This window comes from Calypte anna, chromosome 2 (assembly GCF_003957555.1).
Source record: "Calypte anna isolate BGI_N300 chromosome 2, bCalAnn1_v1.p, whole genome shotgun sequence".
Classification (NCBI taxonomy): domain Eukaryota; kingdom Metazoa; phylum Chordata; class Aves; order Apodiformes; family Trochilidae; genus Calypte; species Calypte anna.
This window is the reverse complement of record NC_044245.1, coordinates 12,082,569-12,106,930: the sequence shown is the minus strand read 5'-3', so window position 1 is coordinate 12,106,930 and position 24,362 is coordinate 12,082,569.

Genomic DNA, 24,362 nt, shown 5'->3' with positions numbered 1-24,362 from the left:
TAGAGGAACAAAGGTTATCCTTCTGCTCAAAATATTTTACTCCTTTTGTTCCAGGTTGTGTAGACTTGTCACAAGGAAACAGTTTTGGGTGGAGGTACTGAAGCATTTGGTCGGGCATATTTTAAATTTCTCAGAGACTTCATTGCACTCGCTGTCCTCTGATCCTTCCAACAACAAAAATTGCCTATCCTGTCCCTTGCAATCATTGGTATTAATGAACAACCTTCTTTACATCAGAAACACCTCCCTTATACAGCACACAGCTGTGTGACCAAAATACTGGCATTTATAATATTTTAATGTGTGGTGGAGGGAAGCATGGTTTAATTCTAAACCACTAATGTCCAATTTAAATCTGATTTAGAGTATTGGATGTGATTAAAACTGATTATAAATGAGAAGCTTCTACTTCATTCAATCTACTTAATGATTTAACCTCTACTACACAGAATTTATACTTTTCAATAGTTCCTTATTTTAAGTCTTAACAAAAGGCCTCCATAAATTACCTTGTGCATGTTTGGTTGTGCAAAGTAGAAAAGAAATGGTGAGTCAGCATCTCCCAAAAGAATGTTCAGAGTTTTTGTTTGCTCATTTTATATATTGCCCATATAAAAATTCGTGTGACTTAATCTTCTTCCCTTATTTGCCCTTTATCATAGGAGAAAATAAAAACAGAGGATAAAAGGGATCAAACTGTCTGTTAATTTTAGCAGTTAATAAATGGTTTGGTATTCTGTTGTCCTTTCTGTGCTCAGAGCCACAGAAAACAGGATGACTGCACTGTAGTAGAAGATCAGAAAAGCAGAAGTCTAGCCTGACTTTCTGTCACTTATTTTCTTTCACCAAGATGATTGAAACCCAGTGGTGAAGCACTGAATCCCTCAGTTGTAGATCATCAAAGACTTCTTAAATAAAGGAATTCTCAAGTCACCTAGACTCTTAATTTGCTCTTCAGTAAACAGTTCATACAACCACTTTTGGCATCCATGAAACATAGTCTGCTAAAAGAAAGTAGCTCAGACTTCTGAATCACATTGTCTTCTGTTAGAGAATACATGAAATTGCTGTTGGGTTTTGTGCCATGTTAATTTTCAGAAGTTAAGCTCTGACGATCCTTCATGCCATGGCAGTTGCAGACTCTTACATATTTGCTATCTGCTCTCAGCATTCCCCACGTAAAATTCAGGCTTTGATTTAGAAAGGACTTCACTATAGATAATACAGTTTGTACACCATGCATTCAATGTGTTAATTTTTTCTCAGAATCGTCTCTTGACCAGGATCCAGATTCTTTTGAAGACTTGGATTTATCTGTTGCAGCCTTGAAGTTGGCATATCCTTTCACTAGCACCATTCTACAATCTTGGAATTCCAAAGAGCAAAGGAATTATCTGTTTTTCTGTATGTGAGAAATGTTTTTGCATACTCAATAATAACATTTTAATATGTAAAAGTGTAGCAAAAAAATTTCCCTCTTTAGACACACAACAGGTAAATCAGGTGTGTGAGCTGACAGGTGACAGGTGTTCCTGGAAGGCACAATTTATAGTAATATCTCTAATAATTGCCTTAGACTCCTACAAGGAAAAAATTCTTTGTAGGTGTTGTGCCTGAGAGAGATTCACATGCTCCTACCTGCTGGAAACTAAAGTCATCATCCATGATTGGTTCAATTTTCAGTGCTTGAAAAGCAGGTGCTTCTGAAGCAGGTATCTGATACATCTGTCTCGAGGCAGATGACCCAGTAAGACAGTGCCTCTTGGGCAGGTAACTTTCCTGACCTGCTTGAAAAGGAGGTCACTCTCAAGGGTGCCTGCAGGGCAAGCATACTGGATTCAGAAGGTGGTGGCATGGCAGGTTTGTTTTAAAATGAGCTACTAGGCATGTAACTGGACTCAGAACTGCAGGGTGGAAACTTGTTCAGGAAATCAGTCAAGTCGGTTTGTCTTAAAGGTCACATAGGCTCTATAACAGCAAACACCTCATTGCCAGGATGTGTAATCCTTTTCTGTTTTGCTCTCTTATTTATTTTCTCTGCTTTACCCTTTCTTCTCCCTGCTTCACAATCTTTTGTCCACAGTGAATCACAGTCTGAGCTTAGATAAAATAATATAGATCCTCTGTGGGCAAGACACAGTTTTCTGTAGTATAAATCTGCTCCTTGCTCAGTGCATCATGCAGAATGGGTCCAAGCCCCAGTGCCACTGGGAAAACCTCCAAACTGATGGCTCAGTGATGGGCATCACTGCTTCCCAGGTCTCCAGCAGAGGAAAAGAAGACAGTAAAGTTCAAGGTATTTCTTTCTCCACTTCATACAGTTAAGTGGTATGTCTGGGGACAGCAGGTTCACAAAAGAGCATGTACATTGCCATTATGACTCTCTAGGACTCCCCTATATCTGATTTTAAGCCTATATTTTCTCACTGAAGACAGAGCAAAACCATAAGGTACAACATGGTTCACCTTTCTAGACAGCAAGACAACATTTTTACATTGGAGAATCATTAAATGAACCACATTAACCTAAATCTTTAGAGAGGGAGTTACCATGACTGGACCCAGTGAAATGCAAAGAAGAGACCTGAACCCTCGCTCAGAAAGTTAGACTAATGTAGTTACTTTTGATTACTTTATGATACATGTACTCTGGTGCCTCTTATTCCCTCCCGGGTAACAATCAAGAGTGACTACTTCTTAGTAATTCTATTCACATTGCTTGCAGATAAGACCAACAGAAGACTGAATGTATCCTAACTGTGTCCTAAGTGTATTAACATAGTTTGTTGTTTTTTTAAATGTTAAAATTTAATATTTAAAATTTCAAATAATTTAGTAACTCATAACTGATGTGCTAAAATTTTGAAAACTAAAAATTCAAAAATTTTAATGAGAAGATAGTTCTTAAAATTGAAACTTTTTAAGAAAAAGGACATTTTCACATAATAACAAAGAAAATTAAATTTGAATTACTCTTGTTCTGTTTCAATTCCAAGCTATTTTTCATCAAAAATTGAGTATATCTAGATTTAAATAGCTAGGCTGAATAAAGTATTTCAAATTATTTCTATTAAATGTTTTAAATGCTTCAAGCTGAATTTTTGTGTAGAATGTCTCTTTCATGGGAACTGAAGAGAGAGAAAATGTAATGCCAGATTTTGGGTGCTGATCAAGGATAGAAAATCCAACTCTTTTGCAACTCTTGTTTGTTTTTTCCATAATTCTTCCACAGGTCACCATAGCTACCGTTCAATGGAAGCAAGTGATCTGTGTGTTTCTCTATCTGCCCTTCATGTATTTCTACATCTTCTATGTTGCTATCAGGCCACCTTCAAATTCCAGGCTCTGCTTCCAGTATGTTGCCAGCTCACGTAACCAGTAGGAGAAAACTGGTGGTGTCTTATCAATTTGTCAAAATAAACCTGTCATGTAGAAACTGCCTTTTTTCACAAGTTGAACACTATTTCAGTTGATGGAATATAGGAGAGAATTGCATCTGCAGAGAGGTAGATACCAAAGCATGTCCATCTGATGTATCATTGTAGGTTGCTCACTATTTCCTCTGATGTTTTCAGTCACTCTTCTGACTGATATTGTCCTGAATATAAACACAATTTTTCACTTCCAGTAGATTATAGAAGTTCACAGAGACAAGCAACTCAAAATTCTTGTCGAGCAGTGACTTGAAAACGTTAAGATACAAACTGGAAATTATTTGGACTGATTCCTTGCCATGTATGCTTTTATCATGTTTTTTTTATCTTATAGCCAAGGCATTTGATTTAAAAAATTCAGTATTTCCATGTAGAAGACACTACCTATGTATTTATTGTCATTTTTGTCTACTCCCAGAAGCTAGTAAAGAACAGATATGTATCATATAGTCAATGAGAAGGATATCCAACCAACAGCTCAACAGAGAATATCCTAACATAAAAAGTTGATTAAATAAAATAATAACACAATTTTAATTCTGCAGTCTTATGCTTTTATTCAGAGATATTGTGATACAGTACGTCAGAAGCAGTTTGGAACTTCAAGAGCAAAACAGTATACGTGCCATTTTTTGACCTCAGCTGCAAAAACCTTGTGTATCATTCTCCTACATGCTTGTATGCTGCATGACTGAATTAATGAATACAAGAATAATAGACCTCCAAGGTGATTTACATGCATTGATTAAATGTCAGCATTGAAATTCAGTAGGTTTTTTTGCTAGAGACTTAGAACAAAGACAAGGAGATTGTAACCATTGGTAAAACAAGTTACTTATCAATTCTGTTTAGCATATAATTACAGTTTATTGGTCTACCAAAGGAATACTGACATAATAAAAGATTTGGAAAGTTATATGTAAAGTTATTTTATTTGTAGTTGCAAGACATTTTTTAATTCTTTTGTTGCATGTTAATATACACAGTACAGTAAAGTTGGGGAAAACACTAATTTTTGCAAGTTAGTGGAAAAGACATTTTAAAATGTTCATGGGATAGCAAGCAATTGATACCAGAGGAGATAAAATTAAAACTTTTCCTTGGTATAAGTTCATAGAAACTGTAAAAGTAGATTAGATATTTACTTCTTCAAAACTTTTGGAAAAAGTAATTGTTGCCTGGAGGGAGATTGTTCAATTAAATCTTGATTTTAAAAGTTCATTGTTCCTCATTACCAGTGTACACTACATATCCATCTTTATAGTGAAATCTCACAGGAGACTAAATAACCCATGGGTGTCAAAATCCCCTTCACAACTAATAAAAAAATTATTGGTGACCCAAAATGTCAAAACTACCACAGACTTCAATGCAGTGCTGACTCCAGGTTCCCTGCCCAACCTATGCACAGTGCATCCTGTGCTGTATTATCCACATGTCATAGAATCATAGAATTGGCTGCGTTAGAAGGGACCTCAGAGATCATCGAGTCCAACCCCTGAACCACCTTTGCGGTTGCTAGACTATGGCACTGAGTACCACATCCAGTCTTTTTTTAAATATCTCCAGGGACGGAGAATCCACTGCTTCCCTGGGCAGCCCATTCCAATGTCTGATCACTCTCTCCGTAAAGAAATTCTTTCTAATATATAACCTAAACTTCCCCTGGCACAACTTAAGACCGTGCCTTTTTATCATGTTGAAAGTCATCTGGGAAAAGAGACCAACCCCCACCTGGCTACAAACTCCCTTCAGGTAGTTGTAGAGAGCGATGAGGTCTCCCCTGAGCCTCCTCTTCTTTAGGCTGAACAGCCCCAGCTCCCTCAGCCTCTCTTCATAGGGTCTGTGCTCCGGTCCCTTCACCAACCTGCTCCAGGACCTGCCCTCTGGGTGAAAAACCTTTTCCTAATATTTAACCTAAACCTTCCCTGATTCAGCTTCGTACTACCTGTTACTAGTACCTTAGTTTTATCCAAGACCAAAAAAAGATATGTTACATCACAACCAATAATCATAAAGAACACTGAATAACTAAGAGATTCAGGGCATTAAGCTAGGTAAGAAACAAGTATGGAAGAGGGCTCACATCAGATAGCTAACTAGCAGAGAAGCAGGTGGTAAAAATCTAAGTGTGCTTGTAGGCAGGAAAAATACAGTACTTTGAAAATTTCAGTTCATTAGTATGAAAGTTAATCCATCCAGGATTTAAGATTGAGAAAACAAATGTGCACATTTTAAAAAGGAAATATTCATAACTCACCATTAAAAAGCAAAGAAAGAAAAAACTTCAGGGTGTATCGTTAAGCAGTTTTGTATTATTAAAGTTAGTGTTAAAGATTTGCTCTTCAGCTTGATAGATGATTACTAAGGCTCTTCAACAACTTATGTGGATGTATGTACAGTGACACATTGTAACAATACTGCAAACTATGTATGTAGGGGCTGGAAAACTTTCCCATGTATCAATCTTACAGAAATTATTCCCATCTCTCTTCAGAAATTATTCTGTTCACTGTTCTTTTATAGATCCTGATTTTTCTAAATGATTTTGTTGTTCTCTCTGTTCTGACAGACTGAATAGACAGAACTCCTGTACTGTCTGGTCTTCTGCCGGGGTCAAGAAGGGGCTGAGATCCCCAGTTATGAAAGAATACTTGGATGCAGAAGTAAGCAGTACCAAATTAAACAATTATTTGAGGGGATGATGGGAAAAAGACAGATGGCTTATAAAGACATCAAATAGTTAATTTCCAGTTGTTCAAAAAAAGAAAGAGGCTCCCTGAGGCTTATACTGCATCCTGGTATTTATTGAACTTCAAACTACAACCAACAGGCTGGTTAATAACAATTCATGCGGCTGTCAATCTTTTTGACCAATGTCATCAATATTTCACGCTGCCAAATAACAACAATTAAGAACCAGGACTGGAAGAAGCACTCAGGGCAAAAGTGTTTCTAACACTATAATCAAATCGACAGTATAGGACAGACATTTCCAATGGGCATTGAGAGAAATTCTTTCCTGTGATTTTCTTTTCAAAGCAGTGTGAATCAGTGTTCTTTATTACACACTCGAAACAGCCATGCACTGGATAATTTTTATAATGTTAGCTCATAAAATCCAAGTAAATTTATTTTTTGAATGCGCATTAATTAGGTAAACTAGAATTTTAATCTGAATGCTTAGATTTTTACAGAGTACAAAATTTCAACTGTTAATCGGACATTTACATTTTCGTAAATTTTTACACTCAGCATTAGCTGAGCCACCTGCCTTCAAGTCCGAATGAGCAAGAAATTCTATAAATTCTTTTTCAAAAACTTCATTTAAGTGTTAGTGTTTCACATAAAACAGATGATACAGACAGTTCTGCATCCCATTATAAATATATTCAAAGGCATAAAAACTTTACTAATAACCAGCAATGTTTGAAAAAAGATTATAACATAAAAAAGGATCTATGCTCCTGTCATAATAAAAGACTGAAAATTTTAAAGTCATATTTTAATATTCAAATCCAGATGCTTAAAATATATATATTTAAGGGTTATTAGGGGGTCTCTCTTAAGGATATTGATATGTATGCATGTTCTAAATCTAGCTAGGTAAGATTACACTCATAATTAAACCTCCTCAGAGTATGTAAGCATCAAAATCTGTTAATTACAACTTTCTTCAAGGCCACTCTTTATACCTCTTAAATGTCTCCTATGTCCAACACACATTTCTGTATTTCTTCTGAGCTGTTATTTGAAGTTAGAAAAATTTCTAGTTAAGATCGACATAATAGCCATAATATTTGTCTTGTATTTGCTTCTTTTGCTGGGATCTTCAGAACAGCTTTTTAGCTCAGATGCTTTTCATTTGAAGAAAAATGAAGGTAAAGATTCCAAGTAAATGTCAAAGTCCATACCAGCAGACAACTTGAACAAATGCACAGGAGTGCAAAAAAATTTTCAAGTTCATATTGGTTTTAAAGGTACAATATAAATCCTTGTGTCATATGGATTTATAGCATGTTCTGTAGTCTTACATCACACAAGTTCTCCTAATCCTTTGGCCTACTGAAACAAGTGAAAGACCTTTATTAAAAAATGGATTGGTTGTAACACAGGAGAATGCACATGTATTACTAAGACAGAGGTAACAACAACAAGCAAACTAACAACAAATAGAAGAATGATTAAGAACCTCACAAGTACGTGGGTACAAGGTCAAGTGCAGAAGAACCTTTTCTCTCTTCCTAGGTACCAGGCTTAAGATGAGTCAGTGCTGAGCCACAAGGTCCACTCTGTCCTCTGCCAAGTTGTTATGGTTAAAGAGGATCCTGATTCTCTGAAATCAGTGGTTAGTGTCCCATCAATATCAGCATGCCTGAGTTTTTATTTGTGCATTAGGAGTTGGTATCTGACTCTAAATAATCCAATCAAGAATGGGCAATTCTGTTTCCTCTCAGCGTGTTTCAATCACCGGGAGCAAGCCCATAATGTGCATTAACTTTTCTGCTTCAGTTTTACCAGAGAAAAGTTCTGTCAGATGTTATGTTCATTTATGAAATGAAAGATTCTTATAGCACAGTGAGGATGCATCTGCTTATAAGTAAGAGGCTACCTTAAGTCACTCAAAGACCTCAAATCACTCTTAATAGTTGACAAATTTTGACAAAATTGTTGAATGTTTCCTGTGCTCATTTTTTCAGTTCTTTTTGGCACATCTAACCACCAAGCAATAGATTCAGTTAAAAAGATTATTCCAATGTTTATGTTACCAGAGTTTTCTTGCACCTTCTCTCCTCACACATTTTGTTTTATTTTTCCCCATGTCTTCGTCTTCCTTTGCCTGAACTACAGTCTGGATCTGGACAGCTTGTTAGAGCTCAAGAATGGACCGAAAACTTGATAATATATAGACAATTTTTTGCAGGAGTTATTTCTTATTCTGTTGATGTAAGAGATACCTTCCTCTGGCCATTACCTAATAAATGTAAAGCAAAATTATTCTTTTCCAAGAAAGGACATTATCATAAAACCAGCTCTTGCTAATTTACATTTTTTAAAAAAGGATATATTTTGGATGACCCTTTGGCAGCTGAATATTACAGTTAAGTTGGTACATACTGTTAAAAAGATTGCTCTATTTTGCCTTTAGCTATCATGCAGCAAAATATTGCTCATCATGAAAATGAAATGATAAAGGCAGTTAATAATTGCAAGATATGCTACAGTATCTCCTGTTATTAAAATTAGTATGATGAGAGGATTTGGAATACATATCCTTAATTATTTTTGTCTGTCTATTGAGGAAATAGAGAACCAATGTCATAAAGAAACAGAACACCAAAACCAAAAAATGAGGTTTTATTTTATCAGATTAAAACTCTGGGTTTTTTTCTCCTTTAGGGTTTTTTTCCTGCAGTAAGGATCTTTAATTCCTATTGATTTTTTAAAAAGCTTTTATCCATTACTTAGACACGTTTAACATATGTCATTGAAAATATTAAGAGAGTTGATGCTATTGCACCTGGACTTTTCATATGTACCCCCTGAAAAATGTCTCAGAATCAGCAATTTAATTTTCTCTTGTTACAGCTTCTCTCCCCATGATATCTTGAGGTAAGAGTGAATAAAAAAAAAAATCACATCATTTGGTACTATAAAAGTACTGTAAAGTACTATAGTATATAGTACTAAATATACTATATATACTATATATATACTACTATGTACTATATATACTACTATATGTACTATATATACTACTGTAATATAAAGTACTAAATATATATATACTACTGTAGTGTATAGTACTAAAAAGTACTATAAAAGTACTGTAAAAATAAGATCATTGCATCCACTCATTTACCACAAGAATTAGCCAATTTATGAAAAGGATAAGAATAAAATTAAAAGGCTTCACTGAATCCCCCCATCTAGTTATCAAACAAGATCACATAATAAAATTATCTATAAAAATTACCATATTGTGGGATAAGAAATAGGAGTTTTGACTTTTGACTACTGAATGTATATTGGAAGACTCTTCCAGAAACTTGCTTATTTAACTTCTTCTGTGAATTATGTTAAAAGGAAAATGGATAAAAAACATCCGTAAATATATTTAACCACAGAGTCAAAGAACTTTCATATCTTGAAGGAATAAAAATAAAGCTTTGCATAGTTCTGTCTTCTAATTTGGCTGCATTTAATCAGAACAGTGTTCGTATTTCATTACAAACCTTGGGACCCCTAATGTCATGTGTTAGAAAGAGTACAGATTCAAGAAAATGAGGTGGCTACAGTGATTCAATTACAATGTTCTTCAGCTGGGATAAACCTTTTTGTCAAAATCAGATCTTCTGGAAAGTAAAATCTTTTTTCTTCCAGAAGTCTGCCCTTTGGACCAGAAATTTCTTGTAAGATTTTGTTTTAAAACATTATTATTGCTGCTAAACCACTGAGACTGTATAAAGTAGTTTTGCTCCTGGCAGTTTTCCTGCCTTTTCAGGTACAGATGAAATGGATCAAGAGCTTCTCTGGCATATCCAGTGACCAGTGATCTCTGGGCTGTCATGAGCAACTTGGAAAGAGTTGCCTACTGTCCTGATATGATTTCATGTTCTGATGTCATCCACACTTTAAATACCATAAAACCTCAAGTAACAGAAACATCACAAACATTTTTCAACACGAAAAAACTTGAATCAATTAGGGGAAAAAAAAAAAAAGCTTTACCCTTACAAAAAAATATATCCCTTCTTCTGAAGGCTCTACCAAATAGTAATAGAACATCATAACTTTATGTGCCATAAATATACTTCCAGTGTATATAACTCTCCTTCCATCTATTATCTCCTAGCAGAAACATCAGCAGCAGGACCTATTGCTTAATTATGTTATTAAATTTTAGTAGCTAATTTCTTCAGATTACAACATAGGGTGTATAGCAATACATTTCTTTTATTACTAGTGAAAGAGAAACCTGCAGTAGTGGCCAAATCTTTTGAGCAAACACCTTTTACTTTCAACTGATTTAGCATCTAGTATTAAAGTGTAACTCAGGTGTAAGGTTGTTTTTTTCTCCACAGGAAACCAGTAACTAGTTAGTTAGTAAATCTAGAGAGTTAAAAAAATATTACTGGAAAGGACCTCAAAAGACCATTCCTCTACCTTTTTGCCCTCAGACTGTATGTCTGTTACTCCCAACATATGTTTGCCTAATCCAATTTTAAAACACTCCAGATCTGGAAATTCCGAAATCCCTAAATTAGGAAGATTACAAATTAGAGAAAATTTTCTCTACTATGAAATGTCAGGCTTCTTTCTTGCAGCACATGACTTCTGCAACATGTATTTTAACATTTTTATAATTTCTCTGCACACTGCTTCTCAGATTTTTCAACTGTTTCTAGCTTCACAGGGAGATAGGATCAATCCTTTATCAGTCTCATGTTAATGAGGAAGTGTGTATATCTTTAGAATTATTTGAAATTGTTTCATAGTTCAGTGTAAAGCTTCTACACTGCATAATGAGCTGAGGATAATAAACCATGAAATGAGTATGCACTTACCTACCTTTTCTTGAGTTTATAATTTATATTCCATCCACAACCCAGAGTAAGCTACTGCTTTAGTTTCCAGAACTGTGTTTTTTGGCCTTTTTGGTAAGAGGAATTTCATATCTAAATGTTTTGGAATAAAAATATGTCTGGTGGCAAAGGTCTATATTGTAAGTAATCTAAGAAATATTATTTTGTTTAGAAATCTTAAAAAAATGATCTGGAAGGGAGCTGAGAAAGTTAATTCATTCTCCCAGCTGAAGGAGAATCAACTGTTCCTGTGTAACCATTACATTACCACTTTATTTTAGAAAGCTCCTATGTTAGAGAGTCCACAGCCTCCCTGAACAGGCTGCTCCCATACATACATTTGGGAATTCATTCTGATGTCGGATATAAATCCCCTCTTCTGTAGTTAAAGCAAATTTACATGTTGTGAACTGATATTCTTGTCATTAATATGAAATGTGTTTTGTTTTGTTTTATTTTGTTTCGTTTTGTTTTTCTTGGGAAATCCCTCAGGTTTTTGATGTGAGAGGGTTGAAGAGAATATGCTCTTTTGGGAGGCTCAAGTGAAAAATCAGGGGTTTTACCATTCATTAGCAAAGAATTACACTTCTTTACATGAAGTTTGATAATTTATTGTGTACTTTTACTCTCCTTCACTTAAAGACATGTGAAAATTGTTGATGAGTAGCTCAGTTTTCTGATCAACATTCTATAGCTGCCTGCTATGGTCCTTGAGAAGAACAAAAACATATTCACTATAATAACTGGAAGTACATTTTAAAAACTAATTCTTAACAATGAAAGTGGGTATATTTTTTACAACATAGCTCAGTCATCACCAGTATCTTTTTGTGTCTTTTCTGGAACCTATCTTTATCATCCCATTGTTATGTTCCAGGGATTATCCATCGTTAAGGGTATCACCAGATCAAAGTATGTGAGTGTTTTTAAATCCATTTCAGGGCAATGAAGTTATCCCAAATGTTCTCTCAGAGCAGTTCAAGCTAAAATGGTTGGGTTTGCAGAATAAGAGCCTGAAGATCAGCAGCAGTAGCTACTTAGCTTCTTAAATTATTCCACCTAGGTCCATCTGTACTTTCCACCTTAATTCTGCACTGCAGGGGCAGCAATTGGTGTCCAGAGAAAACCAGGGAGCTTGCTTTTCATGTTCTTCAGCAGATTTTGTTACAGTTAGATTGATATATTTCTTTCCATGTTCTAGGGCCCCAGGAGCCTCAGTATCCTTTCAGGTGTTAAAGAAATCCCACAAGAGTCACATGAAAGGTTAAATGGCCACTTCTTCTTTTCACATATTAAGTATGATTTATTAATCTAATTAAATAAGTGTCAGTTGAACAAAAAAATCTACCTTTTTAAATATATTGCAATATTGAATGCATTTTAATATGTATGTTTGCATCATCTTTGTGTAGCTGCTTTTATTACTAAATGTTTAACGTTAGATTTTCACTATCCGCTATGCACTGATTACTTTTATCTTGAATAAGAAAAGTTTGACAGTAATGTTCTATTTACTTATGTTGCTGCAGTATGATACCACAGCTGATATTTTGTTTTTTCAAATCAGTATTTACTTTCTGTTAGATTTGCATGTATACCTTTTGTGCTAAATGCTAATTGGAAATGTCAGAGTTGTCTTCTGATTTAATTAGCATAATTGCACACAGAAAAGAGTGGAAAACCCTTTTAATTTAAATAACATTTATTAAGAGTTCATAGAATATCATTGTTGTTGGAGTTTCCTAGGTAACCTTAAGCATTTTCACTTACAGAAGAGTTTGACATCTCAAAATTCCTGCAAAGTTAAAACTCTGAAGAAGGGCTGCCATTCGGCTACTTGATTTTTACATCTTCTACATAATACAGATTAAAGAATCTGATTTCCAGAATTTTCTTCTTTTATTGTTTCATGTTTCTGCCTTCTTGCTCTGCCTTCTTTTTGGTCCTGAAAGTTTTGTTTGGGAATATTGGTATCTGATCCATTACTCCAGCAAAGAAAGAAACAGTTCCCTATTTGCTGATGGCTGATATGATGCTCAGTGAATGTAAACTCTGGGCACATTTCTAGTTCTATCAAGCAGACCCAGCAGTGAAGTTTGCTCCCATCAAAGCCAGAGGATCTAAAAAAGTCAATCGGTACTCGTATTTTCTGGCATGTGTGTGAGTCAAGTGAAGAATGGGTGAACTTGGTTTTCAGCAATGACATGCAAGGTAGGCTGTGAAAGCTACAGACAAATGTATGAGAAAACCCTTTTACTTGGTGACATGCATTCTGCCAGCTCCCCGAATATCCCACTTTTTTAGGGAAGCCATTCTATTCTGCCAAATTTCCTCACATCTGGCATTTAAAGAGAAATTCACAAGAGCATCCAGGAGGAAAGGATTATTCCAGGTTGTCAGCTGATGTTTCTACATTCAGTACAATTCTCAGTTCAATGCATTCAGGAAAAAAACAGCTATAAACACAATTATATTTACATTTTGTATAATAGAGTAATATTATAAAAGTACAGTGATAATGATATTAAATAATCTAGGTTGAAAGGGACCTCAAAGTCTCTAGCCTGATCTCCAGCCCAAAGCAGAGTCATCTTTGACACTGAAGGAAAAAAAACAAAAATCCAACAAATCAAAATGCAGACATTGAATAAAAGAAAATCTAAACTTGAACTATATTCACTTCTTCCATAAAAATCACGTTCTTTTGGTATTTATTGCAAAAGTCCCAAAATTTATTTGCTCTAAATTGTCTCTCTGTATGTCATTTCTTGTAGCTTCTTTTCTTTTGGCATCTTCTAAAAAATCCTGCAGTGATTCTTATTACTGAGGAAAAGGGCCTACTGTATCCTACTGTCCTACAGTTATCCCAAAGGATTTTCATGCACAGAGCATCTTTTATTACAGGTTCCATGTAGCAGTGAGTATTATGTTTCAATTGGACTACTGTGCCAAAACTATCATGGCTGTGCTGTGCTGCAAAAAGTCGTACAGTAAAAAATGTCTTCTGCAGTGTCCAATGTATTTGTGGTATCTGGACTCAGGATAGCCAGCCAGCCAGCATCCATGAAGAGTCACTTGGAATTCAATAAAATGACATGAATGAAAGTATAAATAGGACTGTGGAGTTTCTGTGAGCTCCTTGATACTTCTGACAACTTAGATCTAAGAGCAGTGCTGGCTCTCCTAAAGGAGTGATGTGGAGCTGGATATCACCAGGAAATGGAAAAGTATTGACCAGAGACTTACTACATGCCAGCATAGAAGAAAATGCTTTGTAATGGCTGACTTCATCCAGAGCCTCTCTGACCACTACTTCATTTGTAAGTAGTGCTGCTCCCTAACCAGCTTACTCTCCAGATGGTTCTTTTCAGCTATAGGACTTTTAATTTGTTTCCAGATCATTTATTTTCTCGATTTTTCTGTAAACACATCCAACAGACTTCTCACTTCTGGCAGCTATGGTCAGCTGCGACAGAGCCCAGCTCTGGTCCTCACAAGGGAGGAAGCTCTTTGAATATAATTTTCAACTGGGGTCATCAAAGCCCATAGTTAAGCAAGACCTTGAACAGCAGTCTGAGAAGCATTAGTAGTTTCTTCCTTCTAAACCATTCAGTAATTCAGTAAGCACTGGGAAGATGTGCAGAAATATTGCTAGATATGTAGGATGTTTTTTGTACCTGTATTGACTACAGAATGCTTAACAAGCCATGTTTGGGAAGGGTATGGTTGTGTATTAGGTATCCATTTCTGAATTATGACAGTCAAGTTGTTCAGAAAAACCTGTAATCTTATTCTTGGCAGCTGTCACTCAAACATGTAACAATACAGAAGGGCAGGAAACGTCATGTTTTCCTTAGGAAACTATGAATGAATAGGAGGGAAGAATAAAATGATGCCTGTCATTAGATGCATGGGTGCTGATGGGCCAGGAGTCAAGAAGTAGATGAAAAAAACACCCAAACATCTTTATTTAGATAACCTGCAAAAATTATGAAACTACTTCAATGTCTTGATTTTTATATTGAATCAATTGCTATTTCTTGGAAATAAACACTTTATTCTTGATTATTTGATTTTTATATCTTTGCATTGGACCTCGACTTGGGGGGTTGTGAGACTATTTAATGGCACATCACATAAAAGTAATTTTTATCCCATTCTCCATTTTCTTTAGTGCATAGCTGGACAAGCATTTCTGTCTAACCTGATGCTCTTGGTTTATCCATTCTTTCTGCTAAAACTTCCACTGTTATGCCATACAGAAGTAGCTCCAGCTTTGTTTTTGTGTTAATCTGGTATCTTGGATACCTCTAAATTTCCCTTCTTGCTTTTGTTATAATTGAAATCAAATTATTGACAATTACAACGAACTCATGCAACCTTGTCACTTTGACTATTTCTCATGAACAAACCTCAGCTTTTAATACCTTTTCTACACTGGTTTGGGATGTGGAAGGTGGCTGTAGTAGGGCTGTACCTTGTTAGCTTATTAGCAGTCCAGTGCCAGATGTATTTCAGGTAGCTGACTGCCTCTTTTATGGATTGAACATATTTTTGTTACTTACATTAAATCTGAACATTAGCTTCTTCTTGTTTTACTGATAAAAGAACGGACATTTCACCACCATCGACTTTAAAACTTCAGTGGCTTTGACTTTAAACTCAAGTCCTACTTTACAGTGAAGATTTCCCAGGAGAAAAAGAAAAGGATCACAGTCTCAGCGTTAACCAAGATAGGAAGTGATATCTGTAACTAGGGTATAAGCAATTCTCTGACAATTCAGGCTAATGAAGTTTTCTCTGTGAATTGCCAGAGAGACTTTTATGACAGGAATGAGACCAGTAGTTCCACTGCCACAGTCCCTAAGTATAAAAAAGTGCTTTCTTTAGCAGTCTAAATTCAGACCTTATTTAAGTGATAAAACAGAGTCAATGATCACAAGATCTGAATGTGTCTTCACAAGTTACTGATAACTAAGTGAAAATCACTTCCCAATAGCTTCAAGATTTAGTGAATAAAACATAAGTAATGCTACTCTTTTCTCATCATACACTTTGGTATTTTGACATGAGCACTAAGGGCTAAGGAGATTTAGAACAAGGCTTTCCATCTTATACTGCTGAACTTTGAATAGCACTGATTCCCAAAAGTTATAAAAAATTAGACAAGGAGAAATACACTTATTTCAGTAAAATTATTTAAAAATTTATTTGGGGGGTATAGTCTTAGCTTTTCAATTTCATTATGAGGCAGAAAAATTCTCAAAAAAGTGAGAAAGAAGGATTCTTCATTTTCATAAATTTGCCTATTAACTTAAAAAAAAAATCCCTCAGCAGGAAGGGAGAGAGAAGAACGAGAATCTACTAATTCCTAGCTCAGTTACAACAGGATGAGTTGGCAGTTCTCTAGAATTCTGTGGAGACAGGACAGTTTTATAGTAGTCTGGGAGAAGAACTAGGTACTAATCTGCCTAAAGAAGCATATCAGCTGCAATAAGATTGCAGGACTTGTTACAACTGTGGAAAACTGAATATCATTAGCTTCCCTTCATTTATTTTACTGGTAGGCTTGCAGCATTTATGTTGAAGTGCCACACAGGAAAATAAAAACAGTCTGCTTCTCATATGTCCTGTTTTTCTCTGTGACTTTATTAGCTAAAAAATTAAGATGTAGGATACCTTGGTAAAAGGTAAGCCACCATCCACATTTTTTTTACAGATTACAAAAAAACTGTCTTTTTTTGTCCATTTGTTTTGTATGAATATATTCATTGTAAGGTGTGAGGTACATCTGGTTTATGAAAAGAGAGAATAGAAACGGCATTCTGGAACCTTGAACATGGGCTTTTAAACAGCAATTATCCTAACACTTGTAATGGATATACAGAGCTGCCCACAGTCTCTGTTTCTTAGGGCCATGGGCTAGGTTTTATCTTTCACCTATGTTGCCCCTCAAGTAGTTTTTGTAGCACTTAGACTGCTACAAGGTTGTTACCAATATGTAGCTGATATATAGAAAACACTTAAAAAATAGTGTTTTATATTGTTCTGGTTTCTGCCAGTTTGCCTTGTTCCCACTATTTTTGCATGCAGCTCACAAGTTTTTTGACATTACCTATGAACTGGAATTCCTGGTCTAAGAAAAGTGGAGTTGGTTTCTCCTCAGTCTTATAACTTTCCACGCTGTGTACATTGTGGAATGAGCTTGCACTTTTCTCTCAGTGAACAGTGTGAGAGAGAAATGTTTTCTAAGCACAGTATTTTCCATCATGTTAATGACAGAGTCCAGCACAAAAGAGTGACAAATCCCACCTCTGTGGCATACATGGAAATCATAGTGAAGCAGCCCAGAGAACCCTTTGGGGAATTCACAGAGAAAACAGCAAGTATCACATATGCAAATTTTAGATATTAGTGATGATTTGTAGAACATATTTCTCGTTTTTCAAACTTCTGTATAATACCTACCTTAAATTTATTTACATATATATATTAGTGTATAATTCATATCTCAGTAACAAAATTTAAGATCTTGTGTTTTTAATATTTATCTTCACTTATTCCTCATTTTTATGACTGCATTTGACAATGAGTTTGCAGGTTTTATAGAATATGATTTCTGTAAGAAGATAAGGATTTTCATTTTATTTATGCAAAAATAAGGTTACAGACATTCTAATATTCTCCATAGAAACCTGAGATTATGATTTGCCTTATAGACCTCAAACCACTATCTCCCCATTTCTACTTATTGCTAATTCTACTTATTGCTAATTCTCAAGATGTCTTCATACTAACACTGCTTATGTGGAAGACCATTTCCTGCAATCAATCACAGCACCTTTCATGAACCTGCTTTGCCATTTATTAACCACTAAATAAATGGCCCAAAGCAGGTAAATGGCTGTTTCTGGGGCCAGTGCAGATAATTCAAAGCAAGATAACAAATTAGCTTCATGTCCTCTGGTTATGTGCATTACAATTAAGAGAATAACTATGTGCTAAATAGGATGGCTAGTATAAAAAATGCAGAGGCCAAAGGGGATAAACTCAGCTAACAGTGTTCCAAACACGTCAGTAGTGACTATAAAGTTGTCTTTTCACTTTCTGTAAGGAGGTTTCTCTAAAGGGCCTTGGTCTCCTTCCATCTCATTTTGTATTTTATACATACAGTCACTGACAAGAGCTTCTGCACAAACTAAAAGAAAAGGCTGACTGACATTTCTGAAAAGCATGTAATTGTATATTAGTAAACTTTGAGATATTAGCTGTAGCAGCTCTTCTCTTTATAAGCCTTGGAGAGAAGGTAGCCACTGTCATGACTATCAGCTTCCTTTGCTGCAGTTCATCAGATGGCTACAAGTACCATACAGTTATATTTGTTTTAACTGGAAGTCTGGCAGTCACCATATTTGTGGTGACAAGGGACAAGGTCCAACCTGACATGCTTTAAATGAACACCTATGGAGACATTCTCCCCCAACAAAACACCTGAATGTCAGGTAATCTCTGAGAGTAAAGATGATTTGAATATCTTGGGAGAGTGATAGAACTAGAATTGACATAAGAATAAAAGGAAATATTTTCAGTGGCTTTGTAATCTGGTTACATATACTACCATTGCATATTACCAATGGTAGCTGTATTTATTTACTATCAATTGGCTTAATTAATTTTTTTTCATATGTGACACAGCTGAACAATATGATTTTGGTCTTACGTAAATGGATATAAAGTCAGTCCAACTTTCTAGAGGAGCTGTTTAAAAGATTTCTCCCCAAGAACAGTCAAATCAGACCTAGAAATTTTTGGTGATGCTTTCAGATAGTATAAGTAGATTGACTCAAGAAAGATGTGCAAAACAACTCTGTGTAATTCCTACTTTACATTTTTATGGCAAACTCAAATCTCAGAGCAGTTTTCCAAGAAATTTAATACGGATGAAGATACTTTGGAGTTAATTGGACAATTTATGGGTCAGAGTCGAACTAATTTGTTATGAAGGCCAGTGACGTTTGGCAGTTCAAATAAGTGCTGCTTCAGGATGTTGGAACATGAAGTGAAATTCATAGACTGTAAATTTGTGAAAGCTCAGGATGAGAAAAAAAATTATGACTGCAAAAATATCTCCACATAGATAAATGACCTGTGGGATTTTTATTCAGTGAGAATTTTCCAAATTGCCCATAAAAAGCAATGGACAGCATGTTTCATGACTGAGATATGGGCTTCACTGAATAGGAGCAGATTTGCTTGGTAAAATGAGTGGCATGTGCCATCGCAAGGCTTAAATCCTAGTACTTCCACTACAGAATGTTTCTAATTGTACCCATAAAGCAGAATTAGACAGTGTTCCACAGTGACCAGCAATTTTTTCAAAACAGACTTAGGAAAGCCCCTTATTTAAATATAAAACAAATTTTTAAATTATTTTCCTTTGTCAGATTTTTTACATCACATCATAAAATTACTCACGGAATAAACCTGGAAGTATCACGTAAGCCATGCACCTTCACCCTGACAGGCTCCTCAGCTTTCTTTGAACAATTCCTGGCAGACATTTCTCTAACTTGTTGTCACATACCCCCAGTGAGTGACCTTGCACAGCATATGCACACAATGAATCCCAACATTCATCTAGCCTTACAGCAAGGAAATATTTCCTAATATCTGACTTAAATTCAATGTCTCATCTACATTACTTGTGTACTTGAGATCTCTCACTTGCTATTTCTCAGAATTCTGCTACCCCAAACCATTTTAGGTGGCCTACAATATATGCAATAAAACTTGTCACCAGGACACTGAGTGAAGGATTGCTGTTCTTTATGTACCAAAATGAAAATGAAAAGCTTGACATTTATGTCTGTTTCTGCTGTTTATCTGCTGCTTCTGCATGGCTTCTAGCACTGTTTCCCAGCCATGGTTATCATTCAAAAATGTGAATATGACTACAAGAAGGTTCCTTATGCCTCCATGCAGTCATAAACTTTAGAAGACTAGTAATTCTGGTATTTACAACATAGCAAATATTGTTCAGAAAAAGGCATAGAAGTTGTATTTTAGAGAAACTTGCACTCTGATTCACACCAATGGGATTTTATTGCAAGGTTTGTTGGTATAATTTCAATTCCTTGCTCTTCTGTTATGTTTTGACAATTGCCTCTGAAGGTATGTGACCTAGCAAGGGCCTCCTGGTACGTGTTATTAGCAGAAGGAAGCTATCTCTTATGATGGTTCCCAGACACAATTTTAATACACATAACAGTAATTATATTTGGAAAATTATATTCCTCTCCAAGTTTTTGTGAGCTTAGTATAATTAAAATGTGCAGTACTGATCTTATTTTGCATACCTCTATACATTAAACACCGTATCTAGACAATTTACCATTTGAAAGTGGTAGCAATTTATTTTAAACTAAATCTTTCTGTTGTGCATCTGTAGGAATTCCAGTTGCTACAAGGCTATTTCTAGCATCACCTATTCTACAAATTGCCTTGCCTGGGCAGACACCATAGAGTGATTAGCTGCCTAAGTAAATCATAGATCCTAAGAAGGTACCACTCTGACTTTGAAGCTACAATTACCACATCATGGACAGAAGTTTGTCAGAGTCAAACATAAAGTGCAGGGTAAATTTGATTTTTTCATTTGAATCATTAGCAATTTCATAACAAATTATTTTTAGAAATGCTTAAAACTTTCAAATCCCTGAACTTTTCTTTTTTGTAGTCCTTAAATATGAAACAGTGAAATGGAAAAAAAAAAAAAAAGTGTCTTGGTTTGAACCTACGAGTTCTTCAATGAACTTCCTTGGAGAGTCCTGACTTTTTGGAGTTACAAGTATTGCAATAAGAAATGCATTGCATTCTGTGCAATACAAAGCAAAAACACAGAAAATGCCTTGAAATACCATCAATTTTTCAACAGCATAACGTTGCAACTGGCTTACTCATGGTATTAAAACACCTGCTTCTGCCTCATGAAGTGCCTTGACTCTCATTGCCTCAATTAAACAGGCTTTGCCTTTCAGTAGAGTAATTCCATGAATTAATTTCATTAACCAATGTATTTTAGTAAATTTGTGTTTTATGTACTTGTAAAATAATTTTCAGTTTGTAAAAGTCTACTCAGAGTTGGTAAGTAGCCTATAAACAAACACAGAATCTAAAATGAGACTAATAACTGAGTATAATTTGTCTTAAATCCCTGAAGTCCTGCAGTATATGTCAGCTGCCCTTAGGTGATTCACAGCTTGCTGACTAAAATGAAAAAGAACCCCTGGGTTACTGGAGCTAATAAATAACATTGCAGATTTCTGCCATTAAATGTTGGTGAATTGCCATAAGGTAAGAATGACAGAATCAGCTTTTTTAATTCTTTATTATGGATTCCCAGAGTTAATGATTTAACACTGACACCTCTCACACAAGAAGACACCTTTCATTCCTGAAGAGCCACATGGTTGATTGATCTGATTTACCATAGATTTATCACTAGCTGGCCCTGTGCTGAATTACACTGTTTTAAGAATAAAAAAGGACTTCAGTACAAAGAGTGAAACCATTTTTTTCCCCAACTGAATATATGGGGAGAGGGTGAACTTCCTGGATACTATAGAAGAATGATAAACTAATGGCTCGATAGTTAAAAAAAATAAAAAAAGTTTTATAGGATTATTGAAAAAAAAAAATTGAAAATTGACACCCCTCAAAGGAATATTCCAGTAGAGTGAAGTGTGAGATGAAATCAAAAAGAGAACAACAGCATCATTGCCCCTTGAAGAACTGAAGATTCTTCATCCATTATAAACAGGATTTTTTTAGTATAGAAAAAAAAATCTGCAGTTTGTAAAAAAGCATACAAAACTTTTGTATTTAGTGTATTCTGCAAGACAAGCAACAGAAATCTTTCTAATTCAAAAAAAATCCAACAATAAAAAACCAACAAAAATCCACAAACAACAACAAAAAATTATCAGGCTGTCTAAATTTATTCATTTTGTAAGTTTTACAAATAGGAAAATAAGCCTGATGGCCCTTCAGTTCTTTATTTATGAAAAAAATCACCCCAATTCTTTTAAGGAAGACTTTATGTTCTCATTAATTTTGATGCTGTAAGCACCCAGTCAGAAGAATTATCTTTGCCTCAAATGACAACTGGCAAGTGGAATGTTGGACTGAAAAATTTTGATAGGGGTTTAGGGGTGTCTCACCCAGATACAGCAGGCAGTGAGCTGATGCCCGCAGCTAACTGGCCAATGATCAACTAACAATCCTTGGGCTAGATAAGGGCCAGTCCAGACAATAGCTCCATTCCTTACAATGGTGGGAAGATAAGCAGCATTCCCAGAGCTTGATTCTGCTATGGGAGAGGTGGAAACCTCCAGGGCACATAAGGAACTCCGATGCATTCATTCCTTGATGCCCAAGAACCAGACTGCTGGACTGCCTAGAATCAGACCACCACCCCAGGAAGAAAGATCACTGGGGCTTCGTGGGAACCTCAGCTGGTGATACTTTTATCTCTCTCTTTCATCTCTCCTTCTCTCTCTTTGTCTCCCTTTATCTGTCTCTTTCAATACTTGTCAAACGTTTACTTGTCACTTCATATTGCTGCCCACCAAATAAAACTTTCTATTTGCACCCGATACTTGGTGGTTGGACTTTGTTCTTGAGGGATCCAAATATTAAGTTACATCAGCCTCAGGTGGATCACAACAGGTGTTTCTGAGTGTTTTCATATGAAGATGCAGATGAGAACTGTACTATCAGATATATCAGATTGTTTATAGGATTACACAGTAGAATGTAGTGCAGGTTGTTTCTTTCAATTGCAATAATCTTGCCTGTCTTCTTACAGAAGAATCCATTTATTTAAACATTTTGCTATTCTTCTTTTGCTGTGACTCAGAATAGCAGCTGCCACAGCATGTCCTCTAGAATGTCACAGCATCTCAGAGCTCTTGTATGTTTTATTGTACATCACAGTAAAATCTCTCTAGTTATAGAAACAACAGTTGTACAGAAGATGTGCTTCCTCTGAAAAAACACAGAAAACCACAACTGTGTAAGGCCACAAATTCTTTCCATTACATAGAAAAGAAAAGATCTAGATATTTTTCACGAGTGTGCAATTTGCCACCACCATATCCCGAATGAAGTTTCCATATCCTCAATATCTTAGACTGTAGACTCTCATTAAGATCCATCTAGGCTATAAAATGAAACAACAGTGAAATAAGAAGTATCATGTTGAAAAATCTATGATGATTAAAATTAATAGCAAAGTGCTAACAACTTTTCATAGCAGAAATTATTCTTAAACATTTTGATAACACCCCCTACCACTTGGCATAGAGAAGGAGGCTCTGTTCTTGTCGTTTCTATTGTCATATTATCTATACGCTGCTTATGTATGAGGCAGCTCTTTGTGTGTAATTGCCTATTTAAGCTGGAAGTAGAAGGCCCTGGACACGGTACTGTTCAATACTTCTAGCAAGCTTGGACATGTGATTGAATGATGCAAGCCCACTGGATCATCTGAACTTCATAAACAGAAAGGTGCCCCATGGAGAATTTAAAAGGGACAGAAGGGCAATCCACACCTTTCACATGCCACTCACTATGTGTATGTCCCTCAGAGTGTGACTGACAGGGAGCAGGGGTGCTTTGCCTCCTCCTTTACAGCCTTCTCTCCACAGCACATTCTACCTCTTCTGCTCTATGCACCCACCCACGAATTTGGTTGCATCTCCTGTTCAAAGTATTGCTAACTGCATCTTTAAACTGAATTCTTTACAGCACAGGGGGGTCTCTGCTATGACTTCTATTTTACAGTCTCAAACTTATCTAAGTGGTCCTGTCACACTATGGGTTTGATCCTCCTTTCAAACCACATTCTTGGCCATACTTGACTGCTCCTCAGCTGCCTCTGCTCCTCTTTGCTTATTTTAAGAGCTAACAGATGAGTTGGTTGAGACTTCCTGGGCTGATTAACATAGACACTACAAACATTTCAAGCTTAGATACAAATTGGCATGGATGGGACACAGCTGAGGTCAGAGATAAACTGATCCTCTGGAGGTGTCTACCACCGAAATGATTTCTTGTCAACTGGAAAGACAGTCTCAGTATCTTGCTTCTCAAAAAACCTGCAAATGTCACCAAGCAAGGAGAATCAGCTTGCTTTAGTGCATATTTCCACTGTTATCCCTTACAGAACTGAACAGACCTACAGCTTGTGTTACATTGAATCAATATTTTCCTTATGAACACAGAACAAACGCACTTAATCATTAGTTATTTTTAAAATAAGCTTAATTATATTTATTATCAC